At 44.0% G+C, this 17,256-nt stretch overlaps 1 non-coding gene across 1 annotated transcript; it reads left to right on the top strand.

The window, feature by feature from the left end:
• The first annotated feature begins 15,867 nt into the window (after positions 1 to 15,867).
• On the top strand, positions 15,868 to 15,939 carry Trnac-gca. The gene has a single exon. It is a non-coding gene; the product is annotated as a tRNA-Cys (tRNA).
• Positions 15,940 to 17,256: the final 1,317 nt, after the last annotated feature.

Below are 17,256 nucleotides of genomic sequence, written 5' to 3'. Positions count from 1 at the left end.
TACCTAAACATAATAAAGGCAATATACATCAAGCCAACAGCCAACATCAAACTAAATGGAGAGAAACTCAATGAAATTCCTCTAAAATCAGGAACAAGACAAGGCTGTCTACTGTCTCCATATCTCTTCAATATTGTACTTGAAGTTCTAGCTAGAGCAATAAGACAATAAAAGGAGATCAAGGGAATACAAATTGGAAAAGAAGAAGTCAAACTTTCACTATTTGCAGATGATAGGATAGTTTGCAATAAGTGACCCAAAAATTCTACCAGGGAACTCCTTCAGCTGATAAACACCTTCAGCAAAGTGGAAGGATACATGATTAACTAAAAAAAAAACAAAAACAAAAAAAACAGTTATCCCTACTATATACAGATGATAAAAGGGCTGAGAAAGAAATCAGAGAAACATCACCCTTTACAATAGCCACAAACAACATAAAATATATTGGGTAACTCTAACCATACATGTGAAAGACCTGTATGATAAGAACTTTGAGTCTTTAAAGAAAGAAATTAAAGAAGATACCAGAAAATGGAAAGATCTCCCATGCTCTTGAATAGGTAGGAGCAACATAGTAAAAATGGTAATCTTGCCAAAAGCAATCTACAGATTTAATACAATACCCATCAAAATCCCAGCACAATTCTTCACAGACCTTGAAAAAACAACACTCAATTTTATATGGAAAAACAAAACAACAACAAAAAAACACAGGATAGCCAAAACAACCCTGTACAATAAAGGAACTTCTGGAGGCATCACCATTCCTGATTTCAAGCTCTACTATAGAACTACAGTAATGAAAGCAGCTTGGTATTGGCACAAAAACAGACAGGTAGACCAATGGAATGAAATTGAAAACCCTGTTATTAATCCACATACCCCTGAACACCCGATTTTTGACAAAGAAGCTAAAAGTATATAATGGAGAAAAGAAAGCATCTTCAACAAATGCTGCTGGCATAACTGGATGCTGACATGTAGAAGACTGCAGATAGATCCATATCTATCGTCATACACAAAACTTAAATCCAAATGTATCAAAGACCTCAACATAAATCCAGCCACACTGAATGTCTTAGAAGAGAAAGTGAGAACTACCCTTGAAGGGTAGTTGACACAGGAGACCACTTCCAGAACATAACACCAATAGCACAGACACTGAGTTCGATAATTAGTAAATGGGACCACCTGAAACTGAGAAGCTTCTATAAGGCAAAGGACACTGTCAATAAGACAAAATGGCAGCCTACAGAATGGGAAAAGATCTTCATTAACCCCACATCTGACAGAGGACTGATTTTCAAAATATACAAAGAACTCGAGAAGCCATTCACCAAAACACCAAATAATCTGATTAAAAAGTGGGTTACAGATCTAAATAGAGAATTCTCAACAGAGGAATCTCAAATGACTGAAAGGTGCTTAAGAAATTGCTCAACATTCTTAGCCATCAGGGAAATGCAAATCAAAATAACTCTGAGATAACATCTTGCTCCTTTCAGAATGGCTAAGATCAGAAACACTGACAATTTATGCTGGCGAGGATGTGGAGAAAGAAAAATACTCCATTGCTGGTGGGAGTGCAAACTTGTACAGCCACTTTGGAAATCAGTATGGCAGTTTCTCAGGAAAATGAGAATCAGTCCACCTCAAGATCCTGCAATTCCCTCTCTTAGGCATATCACCAAAGGATGCCCATTCATACAACAAGGACATCTGGTCAACTATATTTATAGCAGCATTATTTGTAATAGCCAGAATCTGGGAGCAACCTTGATACCCCTCAACAAAAGAATGGATAAAGAAATACTACTCAGTGGAAAAAAACCAATGACATCTTGAAATTCGCAGGCAAATGGATGGAACTAGAAGAAACCTTCCCGAGTGAGGTAATCCAGACACAGAAAGAAAAACATGTATGTACTCACTCATAAGCAGATATTAGACATAGAACAAAGGATAACCAGCTTACAATCCACAAGCCCAGAGAAGCTAGGAAGCAAGGAGGACCTTAAGAGAGACGTACATGGACCCCCTGGGAAGGGGACTGGGACAAGTTCTCCTGAGCATGTGGGGAGGGAGGTAAGAGAAAGAGGAAGGAGAAGAGAAGCAGGAGAACATGAAGGATGGAGTTGGAGGAAGAACAGAGAAGGAGAGCAAGGAAAGAGATACCTTAATAGAGGGATTCATTACAGGATTAACGAGAAATCTGGCACTAGTTAAATGTTCAGGGATCCACAAAGATGACCCCAGCTAAGAATCTAAGCAATAGTGGAGACGCTGCCTTAAATGCCCTTCCTCTATAATGAGATTGATGACTACCTTAAATGCCATCCTAGAGCCTTCATCCAGTATCTGATGGAAGCAGAAGCTAAGCACTGAGTGGAACTCCTGGAATCCAGTTGTAGAGAGGGAGGAGTGATGAGCAAAGGGGTCAAGACAATGCTGGGGAAACCCACAGAAACAGCTGAACTGAGCGAGTGGGAGATCATGGACCCTAGTCTGACAACTGGGGAGCCAGCATAAGATTGAACCAGGCCCCCTGAATGCGTGTGTCAGTTGGGGGGCCTGGGCAGTCTGTGGGGCCTCTGGCAGTGGAACCAGTATTTATCCCTAGTACACGAATGAGCTTTAGGGACCCCATTCCCTGTGGAGGGACACTCTCTCAGCCTAGATACATGGGGGAGGGCCTAGGTCCTGCCCCACATGATGTGACACACTTTGATGATCCTTCATGGGAGGCTTTAAGCTCTATGAGGAGTGGATGGGGGTGTAATGGGGATTGTTGCAGGGAATGGGAAGTTGGGAGGGAGATTGGTATGTAAAATAAGATTGTTTTTAAATTAAATAAAAATTAGTTAAAAAGAATGTTCCCAGGAGAAACAAGCTTGACCACCATGCCATCATCAAGATCCCTCTGACCACTGATGTAGCAAGCTTTCTCATCAGACTTTCTTTTGAGACTGCCAGCCTGCAAATAACAACACAGAGACTTCTTTTTTTTTTTTTTTTAAAGATTTTATTTATTTATTATGGATACAACATTCTGCTTCCATGTATATCTGCACACCAGAAGAGGGCACTAGATCTCATAACGGATGGTTGTGAGCCACCATGTGGTTGCTGGAAATTGAACTCAGGACCTGTGGGAGAGCAGTCGGTATTTTTAACCTCTGAGCCATCTCTCCAGCCCCAGAGATTTCTTAATTACTATGAAATCTTGGCTTTAGATTAGCTTTGTCCCCAACTAACTCTTATAACTTAAATTAACTTGCTTCTGTTAATTTACATTCTGTCACTGGTGCTTTTTTTTTTTTTAACCTCTTCTCCATTCTGTGTGTCCAGCTTGGTCTGCATATCTATGGCGTCTCTGTGTGCCTAGATTTATCTCCTCTTCCTCTCTCCCCAGAAATCTTGCGTAGCCTCTCCTCCATAGCCATTGGCTATTCAGCTCTTTATTAAACCAGTAAGAAGGCACCTTGGCAAAGACACATCTTCACAGTTACAGAAATATTATCACACAACACACTGAGTCAGCCATGAAGAAGACTCACAACAGCAACACATTGTGTTCATCGTGAATGCCAAGGTCAAAGAGCACCAGATCAAACAGGCTGTAAAGAAACTATGATATTGATGTGGCCAAAGTCAATACTTTGATAAATCCTGACAGAGAGAAGGCATGTGTTTGGCTACTTCCTGATTAGGCTGCTCTGATAGTGTCAACAAAATTTGAATCTTTACCCCGAATCCGGCTGCCTAATTCTAGGTACACATTTTTTAATCATAAAAACTTTTAGAAATCACATTAATTTGCTTGTATACTCATAGAGGACATGTGCCAAATCACAATGTGTGGAGATCAGAGGACAAGCGGATAAGGTTATGGTTCTATCAGTGTGTGATTGTCACTATCAAGCAGTCATGTGGCTTCACCGTATGGGTTCTGGGATCAAACTCACATGGTCAGGCTTGACAGCAAGCGCCTGTATCCACTGAGCCATCTTGCCAGCCCTCCCTGTGGTCTTTCTACCTTCTTCACGATTCATTTCCAATGCCATAGATACACAACCCTACTGGCTTTTTCCGCCTTTGCTCTGGGATAGCCAGTCTTTGCTCAAGAGTTATAGAGTGAGAAAAAAGATTCAACTTGAGCCTGACCTCAGATGGCTGAACTACAGATAGACAATGGTGTCATTGCTTTTGAATTCACTTCTGTTTCCCATAGTTCCAGCTTCATAGTTTGATGTTTTCCTTTAGTAAGTGCCGTCTATATGCTTTGTTCCCTTTAGAAAACCTTGTTTCTCTTTGACTGTGAAGACTGAGGCCATCTGATGGGAGCCTCTCCACATCCTTACACTACTCTTTCCCATCTCACTTCTCAAGTCTAAGAGAAAGAGGTCTGTCACAGCCCCCCACCCCTCACAGCTCATCCTGTGAACCTGCTCTGCCTCTTCACTTTCCTTGAGTTCTCACTAAACACTAACGACTTCTTTGGCATCCTTATACAGGGATATGACCCTACAGATTCTACTCAGCTTAAAAGACAGATACTCTAGGCTGAAGTCTGTAGTAACTATGGTCAAGTATGGGATAAGTACAGAGTATCACAAGCACATAACAGGACCCACCTGTCAGGAGCAGGGAAGGCTTCTCAGGAGAGCACCATCACCTCTCTCACCTTCCACCATCTCTTGAGGTCTTTTCTTAGTTCTGAAACAATTCCTAGAGGGTCTGCCTCCATGGACTTGAGGGCTCCCACTGTTTTCCTTATCATGTTCTTTCTAGTTCACTGCCCATTTTTTCTGTCTCTTTTGCTTGTAACTTCTCAACATCCCAATTTGTGAATCTATAAGGGTCCAGGGTTTATACCTTAGGCTCTTCCTCATTTCTGCTCATGCCTTCTCAGTGACCTCATTTTGTCTTGTGGATGTGATGGGCTTGTGACCCTCATATTTATATCATTAGCCAGGACTTCCCTTGTGTAGCAGTTTCCTCTAGGATTGAAATATTTCACCCTTTGGGGAAGATTCTTAAAACAGAAAGGAAATAAGTCAAAATAGTTCTAAGACAGTATGAAGGAAATCAGTCCTTGATGGACTGGCTTATCAGAGCCATTAGGGACACTTGGTTATATCTCTGTCTGAAGTCCCCATTAGTGTCTGGGAATGGAGAACCACTGATGAGGGAAAGGTCTTATTGAGGGAACTAAGAATAAGGAAAGCTGTGTTTGAACCCCAGTTCACTGGACCCGACAGAATTATGTTCACGAGGGATCAAAGAAAAGGTTAATCTAGCAGGGACCTCAAGGGTGGTATGGAGATCTAGCTGAGGCCTTTGGTGGGGCAAGATCTGTATAAAGTGGGAAAGGCTTTGGCAGAGCAGCATGCCAAGTATCTGTAGAGAGCAGCCTAGAGGAGAGAAACAAAAGGCAAAGCAGAGTAAAGGTCTATCTGGGTTCCTTAAAAACAAATGTGGCAAGATCTAGCTGGAGTTCCTAAGGAAAACAACTGATAGAAAGCTAAACTATGTACTAAGGACCTTCTGGACTTTGTTAAAGCCCAAGAAGTGGTGCATGGTGAAAATGACCAAGCCTGACACAGGAGTGGGTAGTTCCCCCACCCCAGGTCAAGGAAGGTACCTTCCCTTCTAGTAAAAGGTTATGCTAGGTGGGGAATTGGTTTGCTCAGCCAAGAACTCTCCCAACAGCCAGGTATGCTGAATGGGAAGCAACAGCTACACTGATAACCCAGAGCCTCTCAGACCCAGGGATCCAGCAGCTGCAGCAGGGGAGAGCAGGGCCCTCTTCCCCCTTGGCCCTAGATAGGGTTAAGCAGATTAGGTCAGGCCCACTGAGTTCATTAGGCATGGAAAAATTTAGGGTGGCTCCATGGAAGAGCTCCAGGATATGGAAACAATGGCTCAGAGAGAATGACTGAGGATTACAGGGAGCTTATTAAGTTAGTGCCTTCTATCCATGCTTTGCACCCAACCTTGATCTGTGGAGGATGTAACTGATACAGATGGATGGAACATTTCCATGCTGTATTAGACCTTGCTTATGTTTGACTTCAGTATTTTCCTAGTTGTGAATCTCTGGGGTCACCTGACATTGCTGAGAACAGGGGACAATAGACTTTCAGAGTGCTTCACCAAGATTATGTTTGTAACCCCACTTTCTGTTACGGGATGGTGGTTCAGGATGTTGCCTTGTCTTGCCTATCCTATGGAAAAGATTTGCTATATTGATGATGTAAGGCCAATTTATGAGTGTTTTGCAGATTTGGAAAGCCATTGGAGAAACAACCAGGTACAATGATGCTCACACTTACCCTACAACCCTACTGGGTCTGGGTCGAGTGAAAGGAAAAAAATTCAAAACGTATACTACATCTGTGGAAAAGGACACTCCCAGAGGCCATACTGTTATTAAATGAAAACCCCAGTGCTGAACTTACCACACAGGATGTGCCTGCTTTCAAAATAGTGGCTCCACTATCATGGGAAAAGACCTAACAGCCTTCCAATTGGATTTAGGACCTGCTCCACAAGAGGGAGTTTCATGTCCAGTACTATAAGCCAGGACAAAAACCTGTGGCTGGAAAGATTATAGATCCCAATGGGGAAGCAACTTCTATCATTTTACTAGATGGATGCAATGCACTTGTCAAACATTTGTGCTTACACCCATAGATCACTGTTGCCAGTCTCAACTCACAAACAAAGGTGAAGCTCTTGATGATAAATGACTGTAGCTATGACATAGATGAACATCAATAACCACCTCCTTTGAGGCTCAAGGGTCTTTGGGAAAGAGGGGTCAGAAAGAATCCAAGAGCTGTAGAAGGGGTGGATTGCTGTGTTACAGTTTCCTCTGGTACTGAAGATTCCATCCTGCAGAGAAGCTCTTTAAGCAGAAGGTAAACAACTCAAAAAACCTTCAGGAAGTTCCTGGAACTGACCAGATTCACTGGGTCTCTCCCTCCCAGAGTAAGCAATAAAGATGGTTGAGAGTCATTCTCAGACAGACCAGCTGACCTGCCTGGAACAGGTTTGAGCCCCTTGGAAAGAATACTCTCCAAACAGTTGAGCTGCCTGCAGGCTGTGCAGTGAGTTCCAGGTGCCCAGCTTCTGTCACCTTTGCTGGGGTGGGCTTCGGGGCTGCAGCTGTCTTTGAGTTATTTCTGCTCCTGTAAGTAGCTTCTCACCCATATTCCTGTAGGTAACCTCAGTTAAACTCATTGGTTCACCAAATTGGACTTTGGTAGTATCATGCTTTGGTCTGTCGTGGGCTCCTTATCTGTGGTGAGTAGGTGTGTGTTGGTCTCCAGGAAACGTTTGTCACAAAACATCCCTTCAACCTCTACCTCCGTCTGGGCCTCTCCATTTGCTTTTAAAATCCTTTCCTAATTTCATTTTGTGTCTGTCTGTTTTCTTTTTATCCTTTCACCCACCCTCCAATAGCCACTTTCACCTTGGCAATACTTTTGAGCTGGTCCATGACCTTGTCCAAATATATTATGGAAAATACTGCTGAGCTTTACAAAGAAAGCAGATGTTACTAGGCCACCCCAAGTCCAACACTGATGTAGCCTCCCTTCAAACACTAATACAATCGTGGGTTTGTCCTTAAAAACACTACCCCTCAGCTTGTGCACAAGAGACTTTTCGGAGGCAACAGCTTTAATTGGCTTAATCACCATGGGTATGAATAACTATCTTGCACGGATCATTTCATTTGGAGGCCCCAGGGAGAATCTGCCATGCTCAGTGGGACTCAGCCTCACTTTTGGCCTTCCCTGCCAGAGAGAGGTTGCAGGGGAAGCAACCCTGACAGATATTCCAGGGCTCTGCTCCTTTCACTGAGTCCAGAGAGGTCTGGAGAAACTTCCCTGTTCCCGACACCAAAACAGTCCATCTGACACTCCTAGGAGCTAAGTCTGTATACTGAATTCAGTTCTGGTTCTGGTTGAGAATGAGCCCCACAGGAAGCCTGATAACTAAAAGAGATAGACCCAACAGGAAACCGTGTAATAATTAAGAAGAATAGGCCCTTTTTCTGGAGACCTGTCATCCTCTTCTGGGTATGGGGGTGGGGGTGGGGTAAGCCCAAGGGATGGGTCTTCCTTGAGATTATGGAAGATAGGCCCTTTCAGGGAGTCCTCTAAAGGTTTGGAAAACTGTGTTTGGGTTGAAGAACTCTGACAGGAAATTCTTCCCCAGTCCTCCCACGCTGAATTGGGACCCGGTATTCTGGTTCTGCGTCCCATGAGAAATATCGCTTCGGTTTTGCTTGAATGAATGGCCAGCTAACTTTATAAATGAATGAATGTGTGATGGGCAATTTTGGACCAGGAAGTTTTTTATTTAATTTCTTTTTGTTTTGCAAAAAAGTATATATGTGATAGAAACTTAACAAAAATTTGAAAACAACCTATTGACCTACTTGTCAATAGGCGACTGACTAAATCAATTTTAATATATATCTGTCCAATGAAACATTCTGTAGTCACAAGATTTGGTGAGGATTTTTTTTGTAACAATATGTAATTTGATGATTTTAAATGTTTTCATGATTTTCATAACATGGTATATACTCACTCATATATGAATTTTAGACATAGAGCAAAGGATTACCAGCCTACAATCCTCTTTACCAAAGAAACTAGGAAACAAGAAGGACTCTAAGGGAAAAATGCATTGACCCCAGAGAATGGGAAGGGGCAGGAACTCCTGAGCTAATTGGGAGCATGAGGGTAGGGGAGAGGGAGCTGGCAGAATGAGAGGAGGAGAGGAGAGGAGGAAATGGAGGAGCAGAAATGTTGAGTTGGGGGAAGAATAGAGGAGAGCAGGATGAGATACCATATCAGAGGGAGCCATTATAGGTCTGAGGAGAGATCTGGCACTAGTGAGATTTCCAGAGATCTACAAGGATGACAGGAACTGACAATCCAGGCAATGGTGGAGAGGCTGCCCTAAATGCCCTTCCTCTATAGTGAGACTGATGACTACTTTTTATGCCATCCTAGAGCCCTCATCCAGGGGCTGATGGAAGCAGAGGCAGACACCCACAGATATACACTGAACTGAACTCTGGAACCTATTTAATTTCTTGATTTTGTTACTGGTTTTCTGTTTTGTCTCCTCTCCACAAAGGAGAGCTGGAACTTTCTCTGACTTAAGATCCTACCAGTTTCTCTTGATTCTGCCACTAGGTGGCAACCTCTCTATGCTGTTGTTAGCTGTCTTTTTTGTTTCTGATTTTTCCAGAGTTTCTCTGTGTAACCTTGGCTGTTCTGGAACTCACTTTGTATACCAGGCTGGCCTCGAACTCAGCGATCCGCCTGCCTCTGCCTCCTGAGTGCTGGGTTTAAAAGGCATGTGCCACCACCCGTCTATTAGGTGTCTTTTTGCTTATCAAAAAAAAGTCTCCTTTTATTTCCAGGACAGAAAATTTCCAGTCATACCGGTCCGTTCCTGGAGTCACACACATTCCCTCCCCACCCCCACAACCTCTCCGGCGAGGTGGGGGGCGAGGTGCAAAGTGGAGGGGTTATTCCTGGCGATGGTTGGGTCCCCAGCCCAGGCTACGCTTGCATTGGGCACCAGTCCATCTCGATCCTGGGTGCCCAGACTCAGATTCCCACTTCTGCTTCTGCCCAGGAGTTGGAGGACCTGCTGAAGGTCCTGGGCCCATTTCCCCACTGCATCAGCTAGAGGGCTGCCCCCCCCCCCTGCTGCCAGGAAGGCTGCCTGCTCTCCCCTCTGCACTGAGGCCAGGGCAGCCAGAGGCAGCCGTGGGTGGGATCCTCAAGGATGAGGGGTGGGGGAAGCTGTTTGCACTTTGCTGCCGGGATCCCTGTTACTGGTCCGTTTTAACACTGCAGAGAGTGCTGGTTCCTCCTGGGGGCAGGGTTAATAATATGAGGGAGGCATCACTCTTTTCTAATCTATGATCCGTCCTCTCCTTCAGACCTGTATAACCTGAAGACCCAGGCCCCTCTTTTTCTGATAAGCCCCAAGCCCTAATGGACCTCCTGGACTCCGTCCTCCACACCCACTGTCTGGTATGATTGTCAACAATGCTTTCTGGACCTTTACTTCACAGAAAAGGGAACACAAAGGCATTTTTAGCCTCAAGCCACTAGGACAGATGCTGAGACAACTTTCCCACCCAACTGCCCTGATTGAGACCCCAATACCAATGCAATTCCCAGGCTCTGGACACTTTCATTAATACATTATGACTGGAATTCAGGGTGCAGCTCAAAAATCCCACTAATTTGTCTAAGACTACTGAAGTTCTTTGGGACTCTGGGGTATTTCTCAAACAATTACATTTTTTTTCCAAAATGTGTAACCCTTTTGATCTATGGGCTTCATAAAATGATAGGACATTACATTTAGCTTGTCACTCAATCAAGCCTGGACATCCCAAAACAAAACTCCAGAAGCTAGAGGACTTTGCAGGAATAAAAACCTCTCAGCTCATCAAAGTGGCTCCAAAAGTTTATAAAAACCAGAACACTAAATGACAAAAACAAGCTGTCTTGTGATTAAGCCACACACATGCTGGCTGCTTTCCGTCTGCTCACTCCAAGCTTCCTACTGCTTGCACTACCTATGTCCAAAACAAGAAAAAAGAAAAGAAAAATCCCCCAAAACAAAAAGTGAGGAAGAGGGGCAGGCCCCACTGGAAAGAGATCAATGTGCATGTTGTTTCAAGAAAAACGGACAGTAGAGGAAAAAACTTCACACCATCCCAAACCCAGGAAAGCAATGTCCCTCTCTACTGAAAAGGCGAGGATACTGAATCAAAATGGAGGTGCCAGGATCCTACACTCCAAGAGCCCTTTGTCACTGCATCATTTGGAGGCCACCCAGATGGTGGCCAAATTTTTGGTAAACAATGGTACAGAAGTTTCTGTTTTGAAAAATCCAATGGGGTCAGTTAGTCCAGGCTACAAACAGGTGACTCACTCCTTCATGGTGGTCCCAGATTTGCCCTTTCCCCATTCTGGGCAGAGATTTACTCACAATTTAGGCACCATCATTACTTTTACTCCTCAAGAAAGTAAAATCTCCTTTGTACCTGCCTCCTAACTCAGCTTAACTGCCTCTGTCTGAAGAACAGCTTCTAGCTCTTCCAGAATCCAGACCCAGTGACCTGCTCTAGGACTTGAAACAGTTTCTTGAGGTCTGAGCTGAGACACCTCCTCCAGACTTGACAGCACACCACCCACCAGCTGTGGTAAATCTCTTGGCTACATCCACACTCCCCATATGAAGAGGCTGTTGGAATTTAACATCCTTACCCTGTGCCAGTCAGCTTGGAACATGCCTTTCCTGCCTGCCCACGAACCAGGAACCTCAGATTATTGGCCCAGGACCTCTGGGAAATAAACAAAAGGACTGAAATCACTCATCCCATGATTCCAAATTCATACCCGTTGCTCAGTCTCTTGCCAGACCTTTATAGTCTATATAATCCTGTACCTTACTGGTGCTTTTTGTCCCATTTCCCTGGCACTCAGTCTGCACTTGCCTTTGAATGGACTGATCCAATGACAACTCTCAGTTCTGACCGGAAGGAAGCCATCCTCCAGATCACCACTCCCCAAATCAAGAAGCAGGTAGAATTCCTGGGGGCAGTGGAATATTAAGGCTCTGGATGCCTGGGTTTGCTGAAGTAGCCCAACCCCTTTATTCTGTCACTTTGGGATACCAACCTTTAAAATGGACTGAAACGGAGGGAACTAAATCAGGCTGTAACCCAAGCCCCAGCTTTGAGCCTAAACTAAACTGTTCCACCTTCTCATTTATGAGACTTGGGACACTGCAAAGGGCATTTTGACTCAGATCCTGGGATCCTGGTAGAGCCCCGTAGCATTCCTGTCCAAGCATCTAGACCTGGTGGCCTCTAGTTGTCCGTCCTGCTTTTGTGCCATAGTCACAGCCACTATGCTAGTAATGGAAAATGACAAGCTCACCCTGGGCCAGAACTTGACTTTAACAGCTCCCCATGCTATGAAAATGCTCCTAAGAGGGGAAAATGGTCGGTGGGTGTCAGATGCCCACGTTACCAATCTCACTGCCGCTCCTGTACAAAGTCTCAACTCTGCAATATCGATACTGGACGATGGCCTTGAGGTCCCCCTCCATGACTGTGAGGATTGCTGGACAATTCTTAGGCCTGTCTCCTGGATCTCCAGGACGCTCCCCTACCTGAGACAAGTCTGTTTGTTAACCGATGGAAGCAGCCTGGTCATCAGGGGAGTCAGGGAGGCTGGAGCATCAGTGACTACCTAATGGGCCACCATATGGACACCAGCCTTGCCACAGGACACGCCAGCTCAGAAGGCACAGCTGATTGCTCCCATTCAAACCCTAAGCTGGAAAAAGGGCAACCAAATAAACATTTTACAGACAACAGGTATACTTCTGCTATCCTTCATGTTCATGCCACAATTTATAATGAGAGAGGTCTATTGACTGAAAAAAAAAAACCCTCTTAAAAACAAAACAAAATCTTACTTTCCTTAAAGTGGTATGGCTCACGGAGGAGATGGCTGTTATCCATAGCAAAAGGCATCAAACATCTAACACACCTGAAGCCCAAGGAAACTGGAGGGCAGACCAGGAGGCCTGGAGAGCAGCAGAGATGCTGTGAGGCCCCTTTCTGTCTTGCCTATTGCTTTTCCTGATCCATATCTTCCTCCCCAACCCATCTACTCCCAGGAAAAAGAGGACAAGACCTGTTTCTTGGGTGCAAAACAGGATCTGACTGGATGACAGATCTTGCCAGTCTCAAGAATTATCTTTCTGGAGGCTATCAGATGCCTTTTGGTGCATCAGCTGCACCAGACTACCCATCTGGATGCCACCAGATTGACTGAGTTATTATCTTCCAGGTGTGTCTTCTGTGTCTCCAAGACATGGCCTCCCAGGCTGCTTCTCAGCATCTGTTCTGCACACACAACCCAAAGCAAGGGACAAAAGGAGTCCCTGCCATTTGTCTGAGGAGATTAGCCCCTAATAAAAACAAAGTCAACTTCATGGAGATAAAGCCTCCTCATACCAGGTATAAGTGTGTAGATACCTTCTCAGGATGCCTTTATTACCCAGAGAGAGACTCTTGACAATAGTCAAGGCTCTTTTACAGGAGATTATTCCCAGGTCCTGGTTTCCCCTGTCAATTTGATCAGAGAAGGACCTGGGAATAATCCTTGCTTTGTCCATATCTCAGATAGCAGGAGGGCCTTGATGTAACCTGGAAGTCTCCCTGCATCTACTGATCTCAACATTTGCTTGCGTGCTGCCATGATGATAATGGACTAAACCTCTGAAACTGTAAGCCACCACCTCAGTTAAATATTTTTATAAAAGTTGTCGTGGCTGACCTCAGAGCTCTGGATAGGTCAAATGCATGAACCAGGCTACTAAGTCCACTCTCTCTAAGTTAATTTTTAAAACTGCTAAAAATTGGCCCATTTTTTAACCTCTGGACATTCTTAGAGCATGATGCACCCCTTACAAGATAAAATTCATCCCCTGTGACATTTTGTTTAAAAGGCTGCCCAGTTTAAGAGGCCATATAATTAAAAATTAGCAATATGTTTCCTTCAAAGTATTTCCCATCTCTCCAACAGGTTCAGACTACAGTCTATTCTAGGGTTTGAGATGCCCTCCTGGTTCCCTTCTTGGTACACTATTATTCATTCCAACCCAGGGACCAAGCATACATCAAAAGGCTACAAGAAAAACAAAACAAAATACCTGACACTTGTGTGGAAAGGACCTTACATTGCCTCCTGACAATATTCACTTATTGTTGGTGGAATCAGCATGCAGTCAAGGTTGATGGAAACCCTGCTGGATTCATCACTCTCATTATCAATCCTGTTCCAGACCAGGACTGGAAATGAACTATCTCACTTGGACCAGATCCACTCAGTAAGACTCACAAATAAAACCCCTGTTTGGTTAAATATCTGCCCCCTTCTCTATTTCTTGTAATACTAGTCTTACAGTTACTCCCAACCCAGAATATTATTTAGTTCCCACAATGTGACAAGGCAAAGGTTCCTTCATCTTGTCTTAGCTGGAGCCATCTTTGCTTAACAGTGAAACTGACCCCCTGCCTTTTCTACCTCTGCTGTGAAAAAGTCCAGTGGGGTCTTAGAGCTTTATTGCTGTGAAGAGACAACATAACTATGGCAACTCACAAGAAGGAAAACATTTAACTGGGGTGATGTATAGTTTCAGAGATTTAGTTCATTATTGTCATGGCAGGGAACAAGGTGGTATGCAGGCAGACATGGTGCTGGAGAAGGAGCCAAGAGTTCTATATCTTGATTGGCAGGCAGCAGCAGGAGACTGTGTACCATAGTTGGTGTAGCTTGGGCATTTAAGACTTCAAGGCCTGCCCCCATAGAATTTCACACTTCTTCCAACAAAGACATGTCTCCTAATAGGGCCACTCCCTATGGGCCAATCATTCAAACACATGAGCCTATGGGGGCCATTCCTATTCAAACCAGCACATGTAGGAAACTACCCAGCCATGTTCTAGAAACTCAGGGTCAAAATGACCCAGGCTAACTGAATGTTTTTGGCTTTTGTTAAACAGCCTGCTTGTTTTATTTCCCTGTGCAACTGCCAATCAAGATGTAGTTTTTCTATGTTCTTTGCCTTTTTAAAAACTCCCTAAAATGCATTTGAGAATTTTCTGTGAGAATTGTTTCTCTCCAGGCTTAATATAGACTCTCAATTAAGACTTTGGATGTACTGAGTAGTCTTTGGGGCTCTACCCTGCAACAACAGGAACTTGGTTGTTAGGTTTCTATTGCTATGAAGAGACACCATGACCATGACAACTCTTATAAAAATATTTAACTGAGGTGGTAGCTTACAGTTTCAGAGGTTTAGTCCATTATCACTATGGCAGGGAGCACGCAGGCAGATGTTGATACACAGGCAACAGGAAGTAGACTGAGTAAAGTTTGAGCAAAAGAAACTTCAAAGCCCACCCCCACAGTGACATACTTCTTCCAACAAGGCCACACCTACTTTAACAATGCCACATCTCCTAATAGTGCCACTCCTTTTGGAGGCTATTTTCTTTCAAATCACCACATTGGTTTACCTGTACCAGTGGTCTCACCCATTGTATGACCTTAGAACAACTCTATAATATTCCAGTTTTGTGTATAGTTGCACATGTACTTCCCCAAGTGTAAGTTTATTCAGAACTAGAGGGGGAATACCTCTTATTTCCCTTTGGGATGCCCCACTGACAGATAGGAAAGCTGCCCTTTTCCCTGTTCCAATAAAGTAAATTGCCTTTTAAAGTTCATCAAACAAAAATTGCCTTAGTTAAGGTAATGATCCTCAAGACTTAGTATTACCTCTTAGTCAAATTCAAAGGTTTAAAAGCAACTTAAAAATGGGGGAATGAAATGACTAAGGTAATGCCATCCTGTCTTAACTTTATTTTGTCCCTGCCTTCTATCCCCAATAGTTACATTCACCTTGGCAGTGCCTTGGGGGACTTGTGTAATCTTGACCATGGTCTAAATGATTTCTTAGTATCTGGAAAATACCACTGAGACTCCTGCAAGGTTGCTCTTTGCCTGCTGACAACTCAAGTCCATGAAGATGCCCTAGCTGAATGGGTGGTTGCATCTGGGAAGCAAGAGTGATGCCAGAGGGGAGAAACTGAAAATGAACATGACAGAGGAACAAATGGAGAAAAACAATCAGGGCTTTGGATATAATGAATTCAGGGGCCTACAGGAATGCCTTGTTAATAGCATTCCATTCCATTAATAAAGGCTATTAATTATAATACTTCTCAGGCCAGGGGGTATAGCTCAGGGGTAGAGCATTTGACTGCAGATCAAGAGGTCCCTGGTTCAAATCCAGGTGCCCCCTGTGGGTGTCTTTTTTTTGCTTTTTTGACTCAGGGATATCTTTGTTAGTAATGTCTTCAGTCATCTTTAATCCCCCTTTGTCAACCTGTCCCTCTTCTGCCCCACTGAGGAGTAGCAGGTCACAACCCCGCAAGACTCTTCCCCTCTCTTTGGCCATATTTTGAGCTTTGTGATATTTCTTCTCTTCCAGTACTGAGATACTCTTCCTGTCCTCTCCTTCAAGCTTGGCCTATTGTATCAATCACAGACAACCTGAAGACAGAAACCTAGTAATAAAGTACATGAAATTTAATAGGGAGAATAATTATGCAAAGAAAGGTGAGAATAAAGCCACAAAGAAAACGATAATGGGCTCTGCAGAGTAAGGGGCCCTCACAAGTTCAAAGCTGGAAGGGACTCACCCTTCAATGCGAAGGTTTACCTCACATAGGAGAAAGGGTTTTTTGTTTTCTTGTAATTATTATTATTTTTAGGTTAACATCCAAAGTAAAGGGCATCCTTATGGCGTCTGTGCACATGGATAATTATACTTTGTTCTCATCTCCACACCGTAATGCGTCCCACCATGTTCCCTTTCTTTCCCCAACTTAGTTGCACCTCCTGGTTTCTTATCACATGTGTTCCATTACCCTCTTTATTTTTCCCCTAAAGACATCTTTCTCACTTCTCATGATCCCTTTCCTAGAGCTTTTTCTCTCTCTCCTACACACACACACACACACACACACACACACACACACACACACACACACACACACACGACACTCCTAAAAATGTCATGGTTTCATTTATTCTGCATGGCTGGATAAAATCTCAGTCTTCTTATCCATTCTCGACTAGTTGGGGAAGGGCAGATTACCAGACATTTGTGGTCACAGCTTCTCCGCAACAGGAACTAGTATGTGAAACACGTGGAAGTGAGACCAGGGGCTGCAGTAGTCCCCATGAAGGGTCCAGGAGTCAAGTTTTTCAGTGAAGTAGGCTGAGCCTGGTAGGCAGAAGGTGGTTACAAGGCTAGGGCTGTGAGCTCTCCAAAGGACTTCCTTCTCTAGGTGTGTGCCTGGGCATAGCACCAGCAGAAGTGAGTGTACCCTACTGAACAACCATCCAGAACCAGGAAAGCAGGAGTACCTGGGGAGGCTAGCAAGCTACCCCTGTTCCTGGATCATCCTTGTAGCAACTCCTAACGACAACCATTGACGTCATGCTTTCCTGAACCAGGTTCATTATGGCAGAGTAAATATGGAGGGTGCTTGGCAGCTGAGAATCACACACTGATAGTGGCCAAAGTAAGACTTGTTTGCTTTGGTCAATGGAT

Source organism: Cricetulus griseus, chromosome 8, assembly GCF_003668045.3.
Source record: "Cricetulus griseus strain 17A/GY chromosome 8, alternate assembly CriGri-PICRH-1.0, whole genome shotgun sequence".
Classification (NCBI taxonomy): Eukaryota; Metazoa; Chordata; class Mammalia; order Rodentia; family Cricetidae; genus Cricetulus; species Cricetulus griseus.
The sequence above is the reverse complement of the archived record's forward strand: the minus strand, read 5'-3'. Positions and strand labels throughout refer to the sequence as shown.